General features: G+C 40.2%; 1 protein-coding gene across 2 annotated transcripts in view; it reads left to right on the top strand.

The window, feature by feature from the left end:
- Nucleotides 1–17221, top strand: part of LOC129755136 (uncharacterized) — an 824173-nt gene that overhangs the window by 771687 nt on the left and 35265 nt on the right. The gene's annotated exons all lie outside the window — the stretch shown is intronic.

The following is a 17221-nucleotide window of genomic DNA, read 5'->3' as shown; positions in this document are numbered from 1 at the left end:
GGATTTACGCATTCTTTTTGGACAAATTTGGATTATGATCACTTATCGTCTTGGGTTTCCATTTTAGCAATGTTATCGAGTTCCTAACAATACAGCCATTCCATGATGATTTCAAGATGGAAAGATACTCTGATATTTTGAATCGCAAATTAGCTTGGGTTATCGAAGTATTTATTTTTATTTCTTTTAAATATATTTATATTTGTACCAATTCATCATTACATTTATATTAAGGAGTGTATTCGAAAAATAGTGCGAAAATTTGTTTTGTGAATATCTTCTGAATGTATCGATGGAAATTGATGAAATTTTCAGTGAAACTACCTAGTAATGTAATGTGTACATGTTCAAAATTTGGTGACAATCTGTCTAGAGGTTTTTGAGATAGCGTCCAATACTGAAGTTCATTGACAATTTTTTTTGGCAGGATCGAGAAAAAATCAGTCACTGTGGGAGACCCAAAAACAGCTAGAAATTAAGTTTTCGACTAACGTTCACACGGTAAATAATTTAAGAAGTACTAGAAGACCTAATAGTGAGCTAAAATTTTAATTAAACTGAAGATAATTGATTCCATTAAGTGAGAGGAATGTGAGGGGTTTATCAAGCTCAATCCGAAAAAAAATAAAAGAGGAAGTGATACATAAGTCAATTTTTTCTGACTGGCACGTCTAGCGGACGTGACTTAATTTCTACAAGGTAGAAAAGCTGCCCACCGGTAAAATAAACAAAATACGATGGTCAAATTGTGCGTAAAATATTTGAACTGCTTGTGGGAAGAAATTGTCGAGGGCTCAGGGTAGCAGTGGGTGATTCCCAGACATTAAAGATGCGGACACCAACTCCAAATTTTCGGGTAAGTTCTTTAGCTAACTTTTTACGGTCAAATGATGACAACTCGCACTGCAGTTCAAACAATTTATTTGCACTATTCACTTAACATTTATTTTTGACTTTAAACGAACTTTAATAACTTATATATAATTTATTTCTAACACTTTCAGACAGTATAACTTAGAAAATTACGGCCTGGCCGTCTTGTCGTCGTGATGGAACAAACTGTAGTGATGGGAATGGCGATTCGAAAACCTAAGCCAAGCTTTCTTTTTGCTGGTGAAGAAAGCGTCCTTTCTTCTGCCAAACAATTCGCTTGCAGAACAATAATTTGAAAGCGGTGAAATATTTCTCGCGCCTCGCGCGCCTTCGCGTACTGCGCCGTGTCGAATATCGATGCCTCGCTCGCTGCTCGATTACCATGCCGGAACAGAAATTTCTAAAAATTTCGTAATGGACAGCAAAACGAACTCTTAGCGGTCACCTGGCAGGTTTCCAATCAGTAACTTTTCATCAACAGTCTCACTTGTATTTCCTGGAGATAAACAAGGAGAGAAAATTGATAAATTGGATGTCTAGTACTATTTATTTATTTGGAGTTTTTGACTACTGTCATACAGACTAAATATTAAAACTTACTCATGAACAAGATTACAATACCATTAAAAATTAGTTTACATCACGAATTGCACTTTTAAACGAAGATTAAGATGAATGAAAGTCAAATAGGTGCGAGACAACATTAAAAGCTTGACAACATGTTGAAGAGGCTTTTCGTGGGCGGTACCACATAAAGAGATGATTCAAGAATTTAGCTAAATTTTCTATTTTGGCAACATTTTACCCCACGTTCCCCTATTAGCGCGTACTCACCCGTTTCACAAGGTTGCAACATGCTCCTTCCTCCTCGGATGCCTCGGAGTTGGCGGCGGACCCTGGATGTTTGCCACCGATGCGGCGATTGGAATGGGTCTGGTTTGGCGGCCGCTCCTCCAGATGTTTGCCACCGATGCGGCGACGCAAAGTGAATCGGTTCGTCCCTGCTCGCCGGAATACGGCCTCCGGTTCGGCGACAGATGGCGGCGGATTCGGCGATCGTCTCGGGATTTTCTCGCCACTGGTGCGGCGACAAAAGCGAACCTCTTCGGCGGCGGTGCCACCCGATGTTGTTCGCCACTGGTGCGGCGATGGGAAGTGGCCCTGTTCGCACCGGCTGGCCGGGATTTTTTTCGCCCCAGTGCGGCGATGAACGCAAGCGGCTTCGACGATTGTCTCCGGGATCGCACGCCACTGGTGCGGCGACAAGATCCACTCTGGATTCGTTGGCGTTCCGATGAAATTCGGTTCGGTTCGGCAGCGTCACCACTGGGATTCCGAACCCTATCCGCGGCTGTGCCACCAGATGATTTTCGCCACGGATGCGGCGATGGAAATCGTCGGGATTCTCCCACCGGATCGGCGATAGATGGCCGGCGGATTTGGCGATCGTCCCCGGGCTCCTTCGCCACTGGTGCGGCGATGGAAAGCGAACCTGTTCGCCGGGATTCTCCCACCGGATCGGCGATAGATGGCAAAGAGCTTCGGCGGCTGTTCCCGGAGGTCGCGCCCCAGATGCGGCAAGAAGCTTCGCAGTAAAAAAGGCCTGTTGCGGCGGTCGGGCACTATGCTTCCGCAGAAGTTCCTTCGGACGCTCCTCACTACCGCGACGCACTCCGGTATCCCGCGCACTGCCACGATATAAAAGTGGCGACCGCCCGTCTCGTTTTTTCACCGGAAACTGACTTGACGTTTCGGCGGTTCTGCACGCTCCGTATTGTTTACCCATTTTTCTGCACGCTCAGTTTTGCTAATCTATTTTCTGCACGCTCAGTATTCTTCATGTGTTTTTGCATGTATTCCTTGTACACGCTAACGCTGCTTAGCATGGGGTTGGGTTTTTTAAATGGGTTATGTTGCCGATCGCTTTAATCGTATCAATTTTCCGACTAATTTCTTAAAATAAATTCAAATGCAACAAACAACGGTGTAAGGGGTGATTTTGTCCAAATACTGTTCTGCTTCTTGACAACCAAAAAATCAACTGATTGCGTAGTTGTCGAGCTGGAGTGAAAAGGTTTAAACTCTGGAGCAGTTGGGGACAGTCAAAACAGCGTTGGTCAAAATATCGTAGATGAAGATTCGTTGCAGATAGTTTCTCCTTTGACTCAAAGGCGTCATTGATAGTAGGCCACACCTCTCAGAGTAAGCAGGTAGCCGTACGGGATCTTGCCAGGGCAGACGGTATTATGCGTACCGCAGAAATTATTTCTGGATTCTTTCAATCCTGTCGCTGTGGACGGAATGGTAGGGTGCCCAAACTGGAACCGCATATTCTAAGACGCTGCGTACTAACGAGCAGAATAAAGTTTTCAATGCGTACGGGTCTTCAAAACTTGACGTATTCCGATGAAGAAAACCGAACAAAGTAAAGCCTTTGGCTGTAGTCGTCGCGACATGCTGGGAAAAAGTGAGCTTTTGATCAAAAGTAACCCCAAGATCTTTTATGGAGGTTACCCTTTCGAGTGAGCTTCCACATAAAGCGTAGTCGTAAACGATTGAGGATCTACTTCTGAAGAAGCTTATGCACTTACACTTAACGCCATTGACTTCCATGCCATGTATATTGCACCACGCCAGTAATCTGTCGATGTCATTTTGAAGCGCAGCGCAATCCACTATTGAATCTATGATACGAAAGGTTTTCAAATCATCAGCAAACAGAAGTTTCGGTGATTGAAGGCATGTTGCTAAATCGTTTATAAACAGCACGAAAATAAGCGGTCCTAAGTGGCTGCCCTGCGGTACACCAGATGGTATGTTGAACACAATAGACTGAGTACCACGAATGTTGATAAAACCTCGACGATTAAGCAGGTACGACGACAACGATTTGGTTACCCATACAGAAAAGCCGTAGCGAGTAAGTTTTTCTATGACGATTCTGTGTGGAACTTTATCGAAGACTTTGGCGAAGTTAATGTATATTGAGTCCATTCGCAGTTTCTTATATGTTGCGGTATGCAGTTCGCTGGCATAGCACATTAAATTTGTCAACGATGACCTTTTCTTGACAGAGCCGTGCTGGACCTTCGTGAGTAACAGGGCAGCAGCAGTAGCACACGATGAGCGTTTCCAGACTTATGAATTGGAGAAATATTTAGATGCCATTTTCCAAAGAGCAGGAAATACATCTTCCGATATCGATAGATTGAAAATCATGCTAAGTGGCGTGGCAAGTGATACAGCTATTCTCGAGACCAACGACGTTGGGATTTCATCAGGCCCCGACCTTTCGAAGAATCCATAGATACCAATACTTTTAAAACCTCCTGGTCTAAAAATACGGGCTGTGGGAGGCTAATGTCACGGCTTTGCCGTGTTCCAAAGTAATCATTAGTGCAGTCTGGAGAGAGTGAGCTATACACGCTACTAAAAAAATCGGCAAACAAACCAGCAGAATCCTTAACGCTTTCCGATGTCAGTTCTGGAAACGTTACAGAAGAAGGAATAGAATTTCCGAGTCGACGACTATTGATATAATTCCAGAAAGTAGAAGGATCCTGTTTAACATTACGTTCGATGTTCAAAATATACTGATCAAAGGCAGCGTTACGAATTGCCGAATATTCAGTCTGTAGTCTAGAGAGGGATAATTTTTTTCATCAGTCTTGTCTCGAAAGTATCGTTCGCGGGCTTTACGAACAACGTTACGACTCCTCTGAAGTTCAGAGTTCCACCAAGGTTGATTATAAGTCTTTTGTCGGCGCAACCGTCTAGGAGATGTGTGCGCTCGTAAAATCTCCCACATATGATAGTAGAAGGTAGATACCGCGTCATCTACACTCAGATCTTCAAGCTCTGCTTGCCAGTTCATGTTCATCAACAGTTCAATAACATGATCTGTATCGCAATGCGTAAAATCCAAATTTTGCTGGCGGGTATTTGCGATGTACATAAACTCATCAGAAAAATAATGCACTATCATTACACACGGATGGTAATGTAGGTCAATGCACAAAATTGCACGTGGTGGGTGTACAACTTCGGCAAGATCAGATCGGTTAATAAACATAAGGTCGAGAATTCTTCCATTTGCGTTGACGAGAAAGAACGTCAGGGACGATCCAGAAGCTTTTGTTGATTCTACCACAGCTAGCTGCTGCTCAGGGGAGGCGTTAACCGGCAAAAATTCATTCGAATCTTCATCAAAGCTCCAGTATAGATTGGGTAGATTATAATCCCAAGCTACGACGATAATGTCCTGGCTAGTAGCAATGTTCATTATGTGATCAAGAGCAAACAAGTGCGACGCATATAAAGAATTTCGCTAATTGGCCTGAAGTATACACAGCACAGGTAGATGTATCGACACTGATTCCTGATTCGCACAACAACTTGTTCAGATGATCACATCCGGGAATTGCGACAGAAACTGCGTCAATAATGTTTTTTTTTTTTAGTTGGTAACCACAGGTGGTAAATCCCGGTTTACGGATTGTATTCCAAGGCACGGCGAGCCACCGCGTCCCCCCAGTTTGCTACTCTGGGTCCATGGGTACAATGGGAAGACTCATGATATACTCCGTGTATACCCCCTACTCCCTAAACTCCACCTGGGGCCGCATACCTGGTTCCCACCTCGAACTGTTTAGTACACTATACTTCAATAGTGGGAGGTCTATTCGCGCTAATGCGCTCCAAGGCAATACTCATTAACGAGACCACTTTCAGCAAAACCTCTCATCCTTACGACTCGACGCCTGAACTCTCCTCTAACGACTTGAGAACCGACATCTCCTCGCAATGACTCGAGATTCCCACACAAACCTCTCCTCTTCGCGATTTGAGGCCTGATCTCTCCTCTAACGACTTGAGATTCGACCCCTCTTCGTATCGACTCGAGGTTTACCTCTCCTCTGCACGATTCAAGGCCCGATCTCTCCTCTAACGACTTTAAATCTGACCTCTGCTCGTAATGACTCGAGGTGACCACTTGTACCCCTCCTCTTGTTGGTAAGGGGCCTGATCCCTCCTCTTACGACTCGAGACCCGACCCCTTATCATAAAGACTCGGGGTTGACCACACAAACCTCTCCGCCTGAAGGTTTGAGACCTGACCTCTCCTCTAACGACTCGAAGCCCGACCTCTTATCTTCAGGGTTCGAAGTTTGCCACCTTGTCGTCGTGTGCCAGATCGAGAGCAGCTTATCCTAGACTCGCGCCTGTCACGGCACACGCGCGGGACTAAACGCAACGACTCGGATGATTCCCGACGAAGACGTCATCCTACTCCGACTCGAATGGCTCACCCGGCGTCGAGAGCCACTCTACCCGTGGGTATTCCCCGAACGTGGAATAACCCTTTCCCAACGATTTCCACTGCGAAGAAGTCTTAACTCCGCAGCTTCTGTCGTTGAGAACCGCTCTACTCGGATACTCCCCGGAGGTGGAGTATCCTACGCACGAACGCGGCGCACCCACGGCATCCGCTACGCAGAAGGTATTGTCTTATCTTTGTAACTTCAAACCGCGAGGTCGGACGCACTCTACTCGACAGCCCCCCGTCGATGGGGTCAGTCTACTCCGACCGTTGTCCGGTCTTCTTTATCCCCCTTGGCTGGCAACCCTAGGATTTTTGGCCCGCGGATTTTTCCTGCCCGTTGTTTGCCAGATCGAGAGCAGCTTACCCTAGACTCCCGCCTGTCACGGCACACATTCGGGACTTGGAACGCTACGACTCGGATGTTTCCCGACGGTGACGACATCCTACACCGACTCGAGAGGCTCGTCCGGCGTCGAGAGCCTCTCTACCCGTGGGTATCCCCCGACAGTGGTTAACCCTCTTTCCTCGAGATCTGCTACGAGGAAGGTAAAGTCTTATCCCCGCAGTTTTCCTCTTAGGAAGCGGCACTACTCGGATACCCCCCGACATTGGGGTATCCTACACACGTTCGCAGCGCACCCCTGACCTCCGCTACGCAGAAGATGTTGCCTTATCTTTGTAGCTTCGATCAAGGGATCGGACGCACACCAATCAGATGCTCCCCGTCGACGAAGTCGTCCTACACCGTTCGCGGACTGCCGTTGGTTCCAGCTCCTCTGCAGGGCAGTCATGATCCGGGTGAACCCATCGCTGACCGCATGCCAAGTGTTGGAATCCGCATACATCCTCTGTACAACGTTATCTGCTGTCGTGTCGGGCCCATGGGCGGCAAATATGGAAGTACGTACCGCCGCAAACCTCGGACAGACAAACACCACATGCTCAGGTGTTTCCTCTACTCCACCACAGCGTCAATGATGTTATTTACTGCAATCAGTACAGCTCCTCCACGTCTCAGATTACTAGTGCTGCAATTTCTGTCGGTACGGTAAATATTAAATCCAAATGCGACCGTTTTCTCTGCAAAGCACTTTGATAAGCCCTACAAAAGCTATACCCTGTTTAGGTTGGATCTAGAATTGTGCTATTTCGCAAAAACGGTAGTGGGGTGATAAAAAGTCAAATGAGGATGTCATGTGCGAGCTTAACCAACTGAAGCAAGCAAGAATGATGAACCATTTAATAATTTCCAACGTTGTCCGAATCGCTGCTGTCGAGAATCTTAGTATTCTCTTTCGAACGATAATGAACGGTTTGAGCATTGAATACCGAGACGATAAAATACAAACCATCACTCGTTTGAATTCAACTAATTCGAAAGGTATTCAGCCGATTCTAGTTTGCCTTACGAATTCCACGCACTGAAGGAAAGGATTTTAAAATCTTCCCGCATACGGCCGATCAACTGCAACACTCTCAGGTTGGGATGCAACCAGCCTGTATATTTTCATCATCGCTTAACTGTGGCCAACCAACAACTCTTGGGAGCTGCACGGAAATACCAGAAGGAACACAACTTTAAATACGCTTGGTACGCGAACGGAACGGTTTTGTTACGCAAAAGTGATACTTCTAAATATTCTATTCTGAATATTGTATACTCTCGAATCCATCTCAAATCAAATTATTATTTATGATTATTATATAGTAGGGTTGCCATCCGTCCACAAAGGCGAGACATGTCCCGCATTTTTGTTGAATGTCCCGCTGTCCCACTTTTTCTTCAAAATGTCCCGCTTTTTTCATGGAAAACTTTAACAAAGTGTGCTGACTTACACTGGAAAAATCTAACTTTATCCTCAACTCCAATTCATTTTTTCAACTTAAAAATTTTTCGAATTCGTCTTTTTTTCTCAAAGTAAGCAACAATTTTTCAGAGTTCATTCACATAAGACAGTACTAAATAACCTTTAAGTTACAATGAGATTCTTTTCAGTTAAGCGTTTTTGGAGCTTGTTCAACCAATGCAATGTAAATAAATTTGGTAAAAAGAAAATATTTTTTAAGATGCTTCCAAATTATCCAAATAATTCAAATTTTTCGACAGAATCTTAGTTAAATGTCCTTTTATCATTAATCTATTTTTTCAACTCAGTTGTCAAAGTATTAAATGATGGAGATTTTCTTAAGATTTAAAATTTTTAAAACGAATTTCAAATATAATTGTTATTCCACGACAGGTTTTTTACGCGATATAATCTCCGCCGTTTACGGACTTGAAATATTTCAATCTGCGTTAAAACAAAACCTTAGTGTTCTTTCTATGAATTACTTCTCCTGATGTTATACGTATACAGGGTGACAAAAAAGTCCGGTCACACTTTTTTGGCGTGGTCTGTAGCTTACACGTTGCATCAGAGGTGCCAGGTGTCCTGATTTATCAGGATTTGTCCTGATTTTCGAGAGATTTTTCAAAAACTCTCGAGTTGTCTTGATTTTTGAAAATTTGCCCCCAAAATGTCCTGATTTGTCCTGATTTTCATAAAAACTTCTTAAATATGATAAAATTTGTAGTTATCGGTTCAGATGATATTCAATTGATGTTTTTCGATATGAACTACCGGCCAGCCAACAAACTGCGTACTGATGTTGCATAAATCAAGGCGTTTACAGCACCTGTATTGCGCCTTTATTTATGCAATTTTAGCAGAAATCCTCATTATTTGCATAAATCAAGAGGTGTCCTGAAAAATCCTGATTTTCAACTTCGCGTTGTCCTGATTTTTAACGAAACCACCTGGCACCCCTGCGTTGCATATCTCTGGTACCATCCTGGGGGAGGAAGACTGATTAAAAAAAGAAAAAAATCTTTCAAACGTCAAATTTCTCTCATCAATCTACCGACCAGTGCGGAGGTTCCAAATTTTACTTTCTTATTTAGTGATTTTTAATAGAACTTGTTTGATGCTGAAAAGCACTTGTTTTGTATAAAACAATAATTTAATTAGGTTTTGTTTTGCTCTGGAAAAATCTTGCATGATATGGCGTATTAAGTCGCTCAACTTTCGCCAAAGTTTTGAAGCTGATAAATAAAAATGGTTTGATTAATTGTTGTTCTAAAAATTTAGCTAAATCTAAATTTAGCACCCAAACAACTGAGTTACATGACTCGCAACACGAAACTGATCATCTAAAGTTAAAATTTGAACGATTACAAATCTAGAGTTTGTTTTGATTAGGTCGTATGAACCAATGCAAACAAAACTGAGTTATCTACTGCAAACGATTGACAAAGATGTAATCTATGATCGGTAAAAATTTGGTTTCATTTTATGAATGAATAACTTTTTCAAATTGATTTGAATTTAGGACGTATAATGACTTTCTAATTTTTTAGTGCAATTTGGTTTTTGTGTCGTTTTGCGCTTGCCGTGCATTGCCGGGATGCAAATGGTCGCAAAATAAACAGTTCGTCGAGTTGGTTATACGACGTTATGAATCATCGCGAGAAGTTCGGTAAGTGTTATTAATTTAAATTAAAGGAGAAAGAACTGTGCATGGGTGATACAAGCGATGATATAATGGTGATCTGACGCTGTAATTTGGTCTCAGGTGAGTACAATAAATAGCAATTTTCACTTTGTGAATAGCCATAGTAGTTTTTTTTGTCATTACAGAGGCAGCCGAAATAGTTGAAGGTTATGGATGCTTCTTACATCCCTCGATCGGCCAAGGGAGCCTCAGTTTGTTCCCGGAAATGTCCAAGTGGATTCCCAAAGACCACATCCAGAAAGCAAAAATATCAGGCTCCCTTGAAAGGATAATTTCCGCGTTTAGGTTGAAGGATTTTTTTTGTTTATAGTATTCCATCAATCTAATCCGAATGAATGATTGAAAATTGAAGGCAATCGAATCGGTTTTTGGAATCAAACTTATCGAGTGACCAAAGGACGTATGCGCCAAATGATAAATGCATTAGGTCGTAAGTACATCTTCATTGATTAAAAGTGAAATAACATCAATTTCTATCATGTCGTCATGTTCTGTGTCCATTTTTACGTTGACTTATAAATTTACACATGAACTGGACAAGCATTCATAAAATGAGAATTGAAAATGTGGTTCAGAACTTGAACATCGATTTTCTCAAAACATGTTCAGTGGCTCATACGACCTAATAAAAAAAAACTCTAGAAATCTTTTCAACAATTGCTGGATTTTTGCCGAACAGTAAAAAAACGATGCAGAAAATTTCAGTCTTCCTCCCCCAGGTACCATCTATATGTCAAAAGAAAGGGCTAACTTAGCTGCCCAAAGTGGCAGAGTTTCGTTTATGTGCAGTTTGTTTACATTGAGTTGTGAGCTATGGCAGAGTTAAGAGCAGCTGTTATTGCTGAATATGTGAGAGGGTTCAAACCCGGACACATATTCAAACATCTAAAACAGCTCGGAATCAACCGGAAATTCGTGTACCGGACCGTAAATCGGTACCTAGAGACCGGAGGCACCAATGACAAGGCACGATCTGGACGACCAAGGTCTCTGAGAACTCCAAGGCTGATAAAGATTATACGAGACCAGATTAGCCGGAATCCCGCCCAATCTGCACGGAAGCTGGCCAGGAACCTTAAAATAAACCGAAAAATAATCCTTCTGCTTCTGCGCAAGGATGTAAAACTTACACTGTACCAAAACAGGTGGTTCATGGGGTTACCAAAGCTACAAAGGACAAGAGGTACCAACGGTCGCGGGAGTTGCTCGGTTGGCGCGCAGATCTTTTTCGGACGAGAAGCTGTTTTATTTTTGGAGCAAACAGTCAAACGTCAAAATGATCGAGTTTGGAGTGTAAGCCTCCAGCAAGCTCCTGCGGACAAGCTGAACGTTTATCGGTTCCAAAATAAGACGTCAGTGATGGTTTGAGGAGCCATTTGCAAGAGAGGTAAACTGCCTCTTATTTTTATCGATAAAGGGGTCAAAATCAACGCAGCGTACTACTTGGACACGGATTTGAAGAAAAATGTTCTGCCTCAAGCTGAACTATTGTTTGAAGACGATTATTACTGCTTCCAGCAAGATGGCGCCCCATCCCACACCGCAAAGATTGTTCAGGCGTGGTGTGATGAAAACTTGACCGATTTCATTCCAAAGAATGAATAGCCTCCGTCGTCTCCGGATCTGAATCCACTGGATTATTTCGTGTGGGGATACATAATGTCGAAGCTGAACGACTATAAATTAACTAATTTGGAGCAATTCAAGCGAGTTATCAGGAAAATCTTGGACGAGATGCCGATGGAGTACGTGCGCGCCGCTTGCGACGACTTTCCGAGACGTCTGAAGCTGGTTTGATCAGTGAAAGGTGGTGTAATTCCGAGATATCGTCTGTAAAGTATCTTTATGGGTTACTGAATAAAGCTATGAAAACCAGATTCAGATTTTCTTCTTATTCTTTGAAATATTAAGATTTTCCCGTTTTGACCAGACTTTTTTGTCACCCTGTAAGTTCGGCAATACAATTAAGCTTTTTTATAGTTTCTTAAATGTCCTGCTTTTTTCGGCTGTGTCCCGCTTTTTTGTCGTTAAATGTCCCACTTTTTTCTCAAAGTATCTGGCAAGCCTAGGATATAGTAATGCTTATACACTTTATAATTCCGCCTTCAAAGTAGTTGGCAACAGTTTGTAAGACTTCGTCAGCTGCAAATGAATGAATGAAGCAAAAAAAACATGGCCTTCTGATAACTTTCTCAAATAATCTTAGTCTTTTTTGCAAGTGTTTCGATTTTCTAGTAGGTATTGATTATGGCAAATTTGGAAAATTAAAAAAAAAATGTTCTGAATTTTTTTAAAAAAAGTGATTTTAATTCGGATTGAATCGTAAATAGCTTTCAACTCGGTAATACAAATAATATATTTTGGTCAGCAAAGTTTAAGTGTAAAAAAAATTACATCTTATGGTGACATCAATATTAAAAAAAACACACCAGGAACGCATTTTTATCAGTTGATTATTAAATTGATGGACCAAAAACCTCTATTTAAGAAAAAGCTTGCTGATTCAAAATAGTGATACAAATTTGATTTTTTTTTTAAATTTTAGTTGTGTAGTCGAAAATCCCAAAAAAATATATTTAAATTTTCTGAAAGTTTTGGAATTTAGATTTTTTCAAATCAAATTTTTGAGAACTGAACTTTATCTTAAAAGACTGCGTTTCCAGAACCTCTAAACATGATTTTTTTTGTTTTTAGTTTTAAGTATATAAGACCAAGCCAACCGCAAGTTGCTACAGTGAGCGAAATAAGAATAGCACCACTATGTGTTTTGCTTGTTAAAATATGAATGATTGAAAATTACGAAAAATTTCTTCCACAGTTTGTTCTAAATTGCTTAACGGATAAATCAAGCATAAGTTTACTTTTTTTGGACGTAGCAATTGGCGTTGAGGACCAAAAATGTGAAAAAGGGGTGCGAAATAATAATAGCACCACTTGAGTTTTTCAACAAAAACAAGATTATTTTTAAAAATTTACTGTGAAAAGTGAATAATAATGCTTCTACGAATTATTTGAATAGATAACTGCATTTAAGGAGTTTTCCAGAATTCCAATAGTTTTCAAAGGTATTAAAAGAGGATTTTAAGAGATGCTCCTCTAGCGTTAAGGAATTTGATATTTGAGCTATAAAACTTTTTCAAACTGCTTGATTTCTTCATTAACATTCATATATATGATGCAAAATGATGGAACATAGATTTGAGGCTGAGTTTGAATCCAAAAAGCAGGTTGGAATTCAATAATATTAATGTTTTTTAAAAGTCAAACACTATTTCTCTAGTTTTAAGTCATAGATGGCAGCACTATCTTGCCATTTAACCAAACTCATGCCCATTTTCGAACATACAGGATTAATTATTGCTGGATGATTTTGGTCAAGAAATAAATACATGTACCGTGTGAACGCTTTGGAAATTCTAAGATCACTAAATCCAAAAAAAATTAGAATTGCATCAAGGTCACTAAAAGTGAATTTTTTGGTCCGATTATCAGAATAAAGTTATACTTTGTGATGGAGCTTAATGGACCAGACGGCTAGCAGTATTATTAGTATGATTTTCAATTGAATCGGAAGTTGAGATGAGAAGGAATTTTGGCAGTTGTTATTTTTGTGCTGGTGAAAAATACCTCAAAATGATGAATATGGGCCTAAATAAACCTGGAAAATCAATATTGAGACTAAATTTGGTTTGAACTGCAAGATAGTGCTGCCATCTAAGGCTTGAAACTGGAAAAAGTGTGGTTTACTGAACAAAATCAAAGTTTTTGATTGCCAACTTATTTTTTTCTGATTCAAAACTTATCCCGAATGTTTGTTTCATCATTTCACGTCATTTGAATGAAAAAAATAAAAAGTTTGGTAAAGAATTATAGCTCAAATATCAAATTCCTGAACGCTAGAGGAGCATCTCTTAAAACCCCCTTTAAAAACCTTTGAAAACTTTTGGAATTCTGGAAAACTCCTTAAAATGCAGTATCTATTTAAATAATTCGTAGAAGCATTACTATTCACTTTTTCACAGTAAATTTTTAAAAATAATCTTGTTTTTATTGAAAAACTCAAGTGGTGCTATTATTATTTCGCACCCTTTTTTCACATTTTTGGTCCTCAACGCCAATTGCTACGTCCAAAAAAAGTAAACTTATGCTTGATTTATCCGTTTAACAATTCAGAACATACTGTGGAGGACGGGTTGCTACATAAACGCATCCTGTAACAACAACCTACTGCTTGAATGCTATTTCTCGAATCAAGTTAGCGACTGTTGGTGCGATGATAGGTTGATAGATATGTTGCTGAATTTACTCGATTCGAGGTTTAGCAACCATTGGTGGGCCTAGTCTAAGGATACACAAGTTTATGATGCACACCCTAATCTATCATTTGGAGGTTGAGCCCCAGATTCTCAGACATCTTGAAATTTTGGGACCCTTACTGTCTACATTGATATGCTCGCCCACACACGATACAAACATATTTCGCGCGAACACAAGCGATTGCTGACAAAATCATCAACTAAAACAAATATAACCACCTCTACCCCTCTGAATCAAATTTCAAAAATCAGAAGGGGATACTTCGAGCTACGGCACTAATGGATGACGGGAATTTGAGAAATTCGGGAATTCCCGATTCCCGGGAATCATAGTTTCATTCCCGGGAATTCCCGACATGTATGAAATTATTTCAATGAAAATCCTGATAGCCTCCGGAACCATTCTCAATGTTCTTTTTGAAAATGTACTCAATCAAAACTCATTGAGGATATGCCAATTCCTGTAATAATAGACATTTTGCAGCCATTTGGTGCAATTTTTTTATTCAAATAGGTAGATAAGTTTAAAATGATCATATGTGTTTCCACAACGTTTTTCTTGAACGAAAACCCAACACTTAGAAAAATATATGAAAAATCGCGCGACAGGTAGGCAGATTGTGTTTTCTCGAAAGTATCATTTATGCGCTTGTTTCTTTCTGCCTTTGAAAGCCAGATGAATTTCAAAACTTAAAAATGAAGAATACATTGTTTTTTTTTTATATGAAGAGCAAATATATTAAGTGTTCAGAAAAACGAAAAAAGGTTGGAATAATCGAAAAAATAAAAAGATTTTGTTTATTAACCCCTAACTCCAGAAATAAATTCTTCATTCAACTTATTCAGATTATTTTATAGTTCGTTTGACTATTTTTAATTTGTCATTGTTGAAAACAGTTTGATTTGTTTGATAGAAAAAGAGGTAAAAAACATTATGAAGAGAATAATTTGAACAAATTATGGGCTTGTTTGCACGAAAGGTTCGATAAGATATGTATATTTCAATTGTAGTGCATATATTTTACATGTTTTTGAATATTTCCCGGGATCCCGGGAATTCCCGGGAAACAGGCCACCAGATTTCCCGATTCCCGGGAATGGGAAAATGGCCGGAAAATGGACACTCTAATGACGCCGACGTAGGTAATTTTTTTTTAAATATTCCCAATTTAAAATATTAAAATGTGTAATGGACTTCCCAAATTGGGTTTCCTTCTCATCGAAGGCAATTGGGTAAGTGTCATATTAAAACGTACCCTAAAATCTTATGCTAACGACATTCATTGCCATCATCAAGGATTGGCAATCATTTCCAGCGCTTGAAAATTACTGCTACTGAGGCTGCTGCTGGTGGTGGTAAACCATATCGTTACCTGCTTGGCTCTACCGTTCAAATATTAATGACCTGATTAGTGGCTTGACGTTATGGTTCCGATCGACCGGATATTAGCACTTTGGTGGTGCTTCGCTACTCTTATGCTTGAGCTTACTGAAACCAATCCCCAAACCAACTGGCAATTTGACAAGCGATGAAAACAACATCCACTGACTGACTGGATAGCCCCCATATACGTGATACCGAAAACAATCTCCCGAATCTCTCGATGGTGCCACATGTTGATTGTTTGGCACAACCCCAAGCAAATATGTGCCGGAGAAATCCTCACAGACAGTTAGACTTGATGCTTCGGCAAAGGGGAAATATAATTTTTATTCATGAAAACTGTCTGTTTTGTTTTTTTTTTTGTTTTTTTAAATTACAGTTTTCAGCAAAATTATCAAAAATTGTATCAAACGAGTTACAGTCCATGACGAAAATTAGCAACCATCCATCATACATCTGCTTATCACTCCAATCCGCCTCAAATCCGATATTTTGCTTCAACACTTCGGCAAATCAAAAACGTCTCCCCCGGACGTTGCAAATACCCCCGGGGACTTACATCTGATTTTATGGGTGCCTTACAAAATGTCAACCTTCCTATTTTCGCATGAATTTGATGGTTTTGACCCTGAAGGAGAGAGGAAAGTGCCTCCTCGCCCCGGCTACTGACATACAGAATACCCCGACGAAGATGCTATTTTGTTACGATTTTATGAATCCTTGGGAATCGATTTTTATTATTTTCATTTAAACCGCCCTCGCCTTTGCCGGCTAAGCTGAGCCGTGTTGATCGCACCCAAATGAGAAATGGGCGGATTGGTCCGAAGTTGCCCTCCGGTTTGCATGGTTTGTTTTTTTCTCCTTACACAATCGCACAGTTGTTGCAAATCGAAATTTCCAGCTTTAGCTGGTTTATCGTCCGGGGCTATTTGATTTTATTGTGAGAGATTGTTTGCTACATTGGAACATTCTCGGGTAATTCTGGGTACACCCTCGTGGTTTCTAGAAAGTAGCAGCGAATTTATCAATATGATGAAAAAGTACAAATGAAAACATTGCGGATTCTGACTGTTGAGTTGAAGTTTGCATGAAAGCTGATGCAATAATATTGACTAACTAGCAGATTTGTTTGTTTGAATATTTAATTTGAATACAAGTTTGATGAGAATCTAAATAACATTGGTATGTTGAGCATAAGCCTGAAAAAAAAACTAAGTATTCAGTATCAGCAGTTTATTTAAATGCGGTTACAAGAATTATACTCTTGAAATTGGTAGAGACATGTTTGGATGATTACTGAATTCCTTAGATAGATTGAACAAATGTTTTTATTACTCTTTATAATGTCCTCAACTCAAATCTTTGAAACTTGTGAATGTTGTATTCAAACCAGGAGACATGAAGTAAAACTACGTTAATTTTAACGAGTTTTGAGCATTTTTGAATTTTAGTTAATTTAGAAATCTTTTATATGGTTTTTTTTTAATTTTTTATTTGAGACTTTCAGAGCCAAAGGGGTATAAGTGACAAAATGTTCGTTTTGAGTGAATGATGCCAAACGATTCTTCACATTTCAAACTATATTTGATGCGTTTTTTGGATTTTAAGTAAAATTTTGACATACTTTTACATTCGATAGAAAAATGCAAATTCTCAAAAAATATATGAAAATGGCTTAACACAACAATTTAAAAGCTTGTTTTCTCGGAATAAGCTTTCGTGCACTTATACCCCTTTGGCTAAGTATGGGTGCCTTAGCCAAAGGGGGAAGAA

Source organism: Uranotaenia lowii, chromosome 3 (genome assembly GCF_029784155.1).
Source record: "Uranotaenia lowii strain MFRU-FL chromosome 3, ASM2978415v1, whole genome shotgun sequence".
In the NCBI taxonomy this organism is placed as follows: domain Eukaryota; kingdom Metazoa; phylum Arthropoda; class Insecta; order Diptera; family Culicidae; genus Uranotaenia; species Uranotaenia lowii.
Note: the sequence above shows the minus strand (reverse complement) of the source record. Positions and strands in the feature narration are given on the sequence as shown.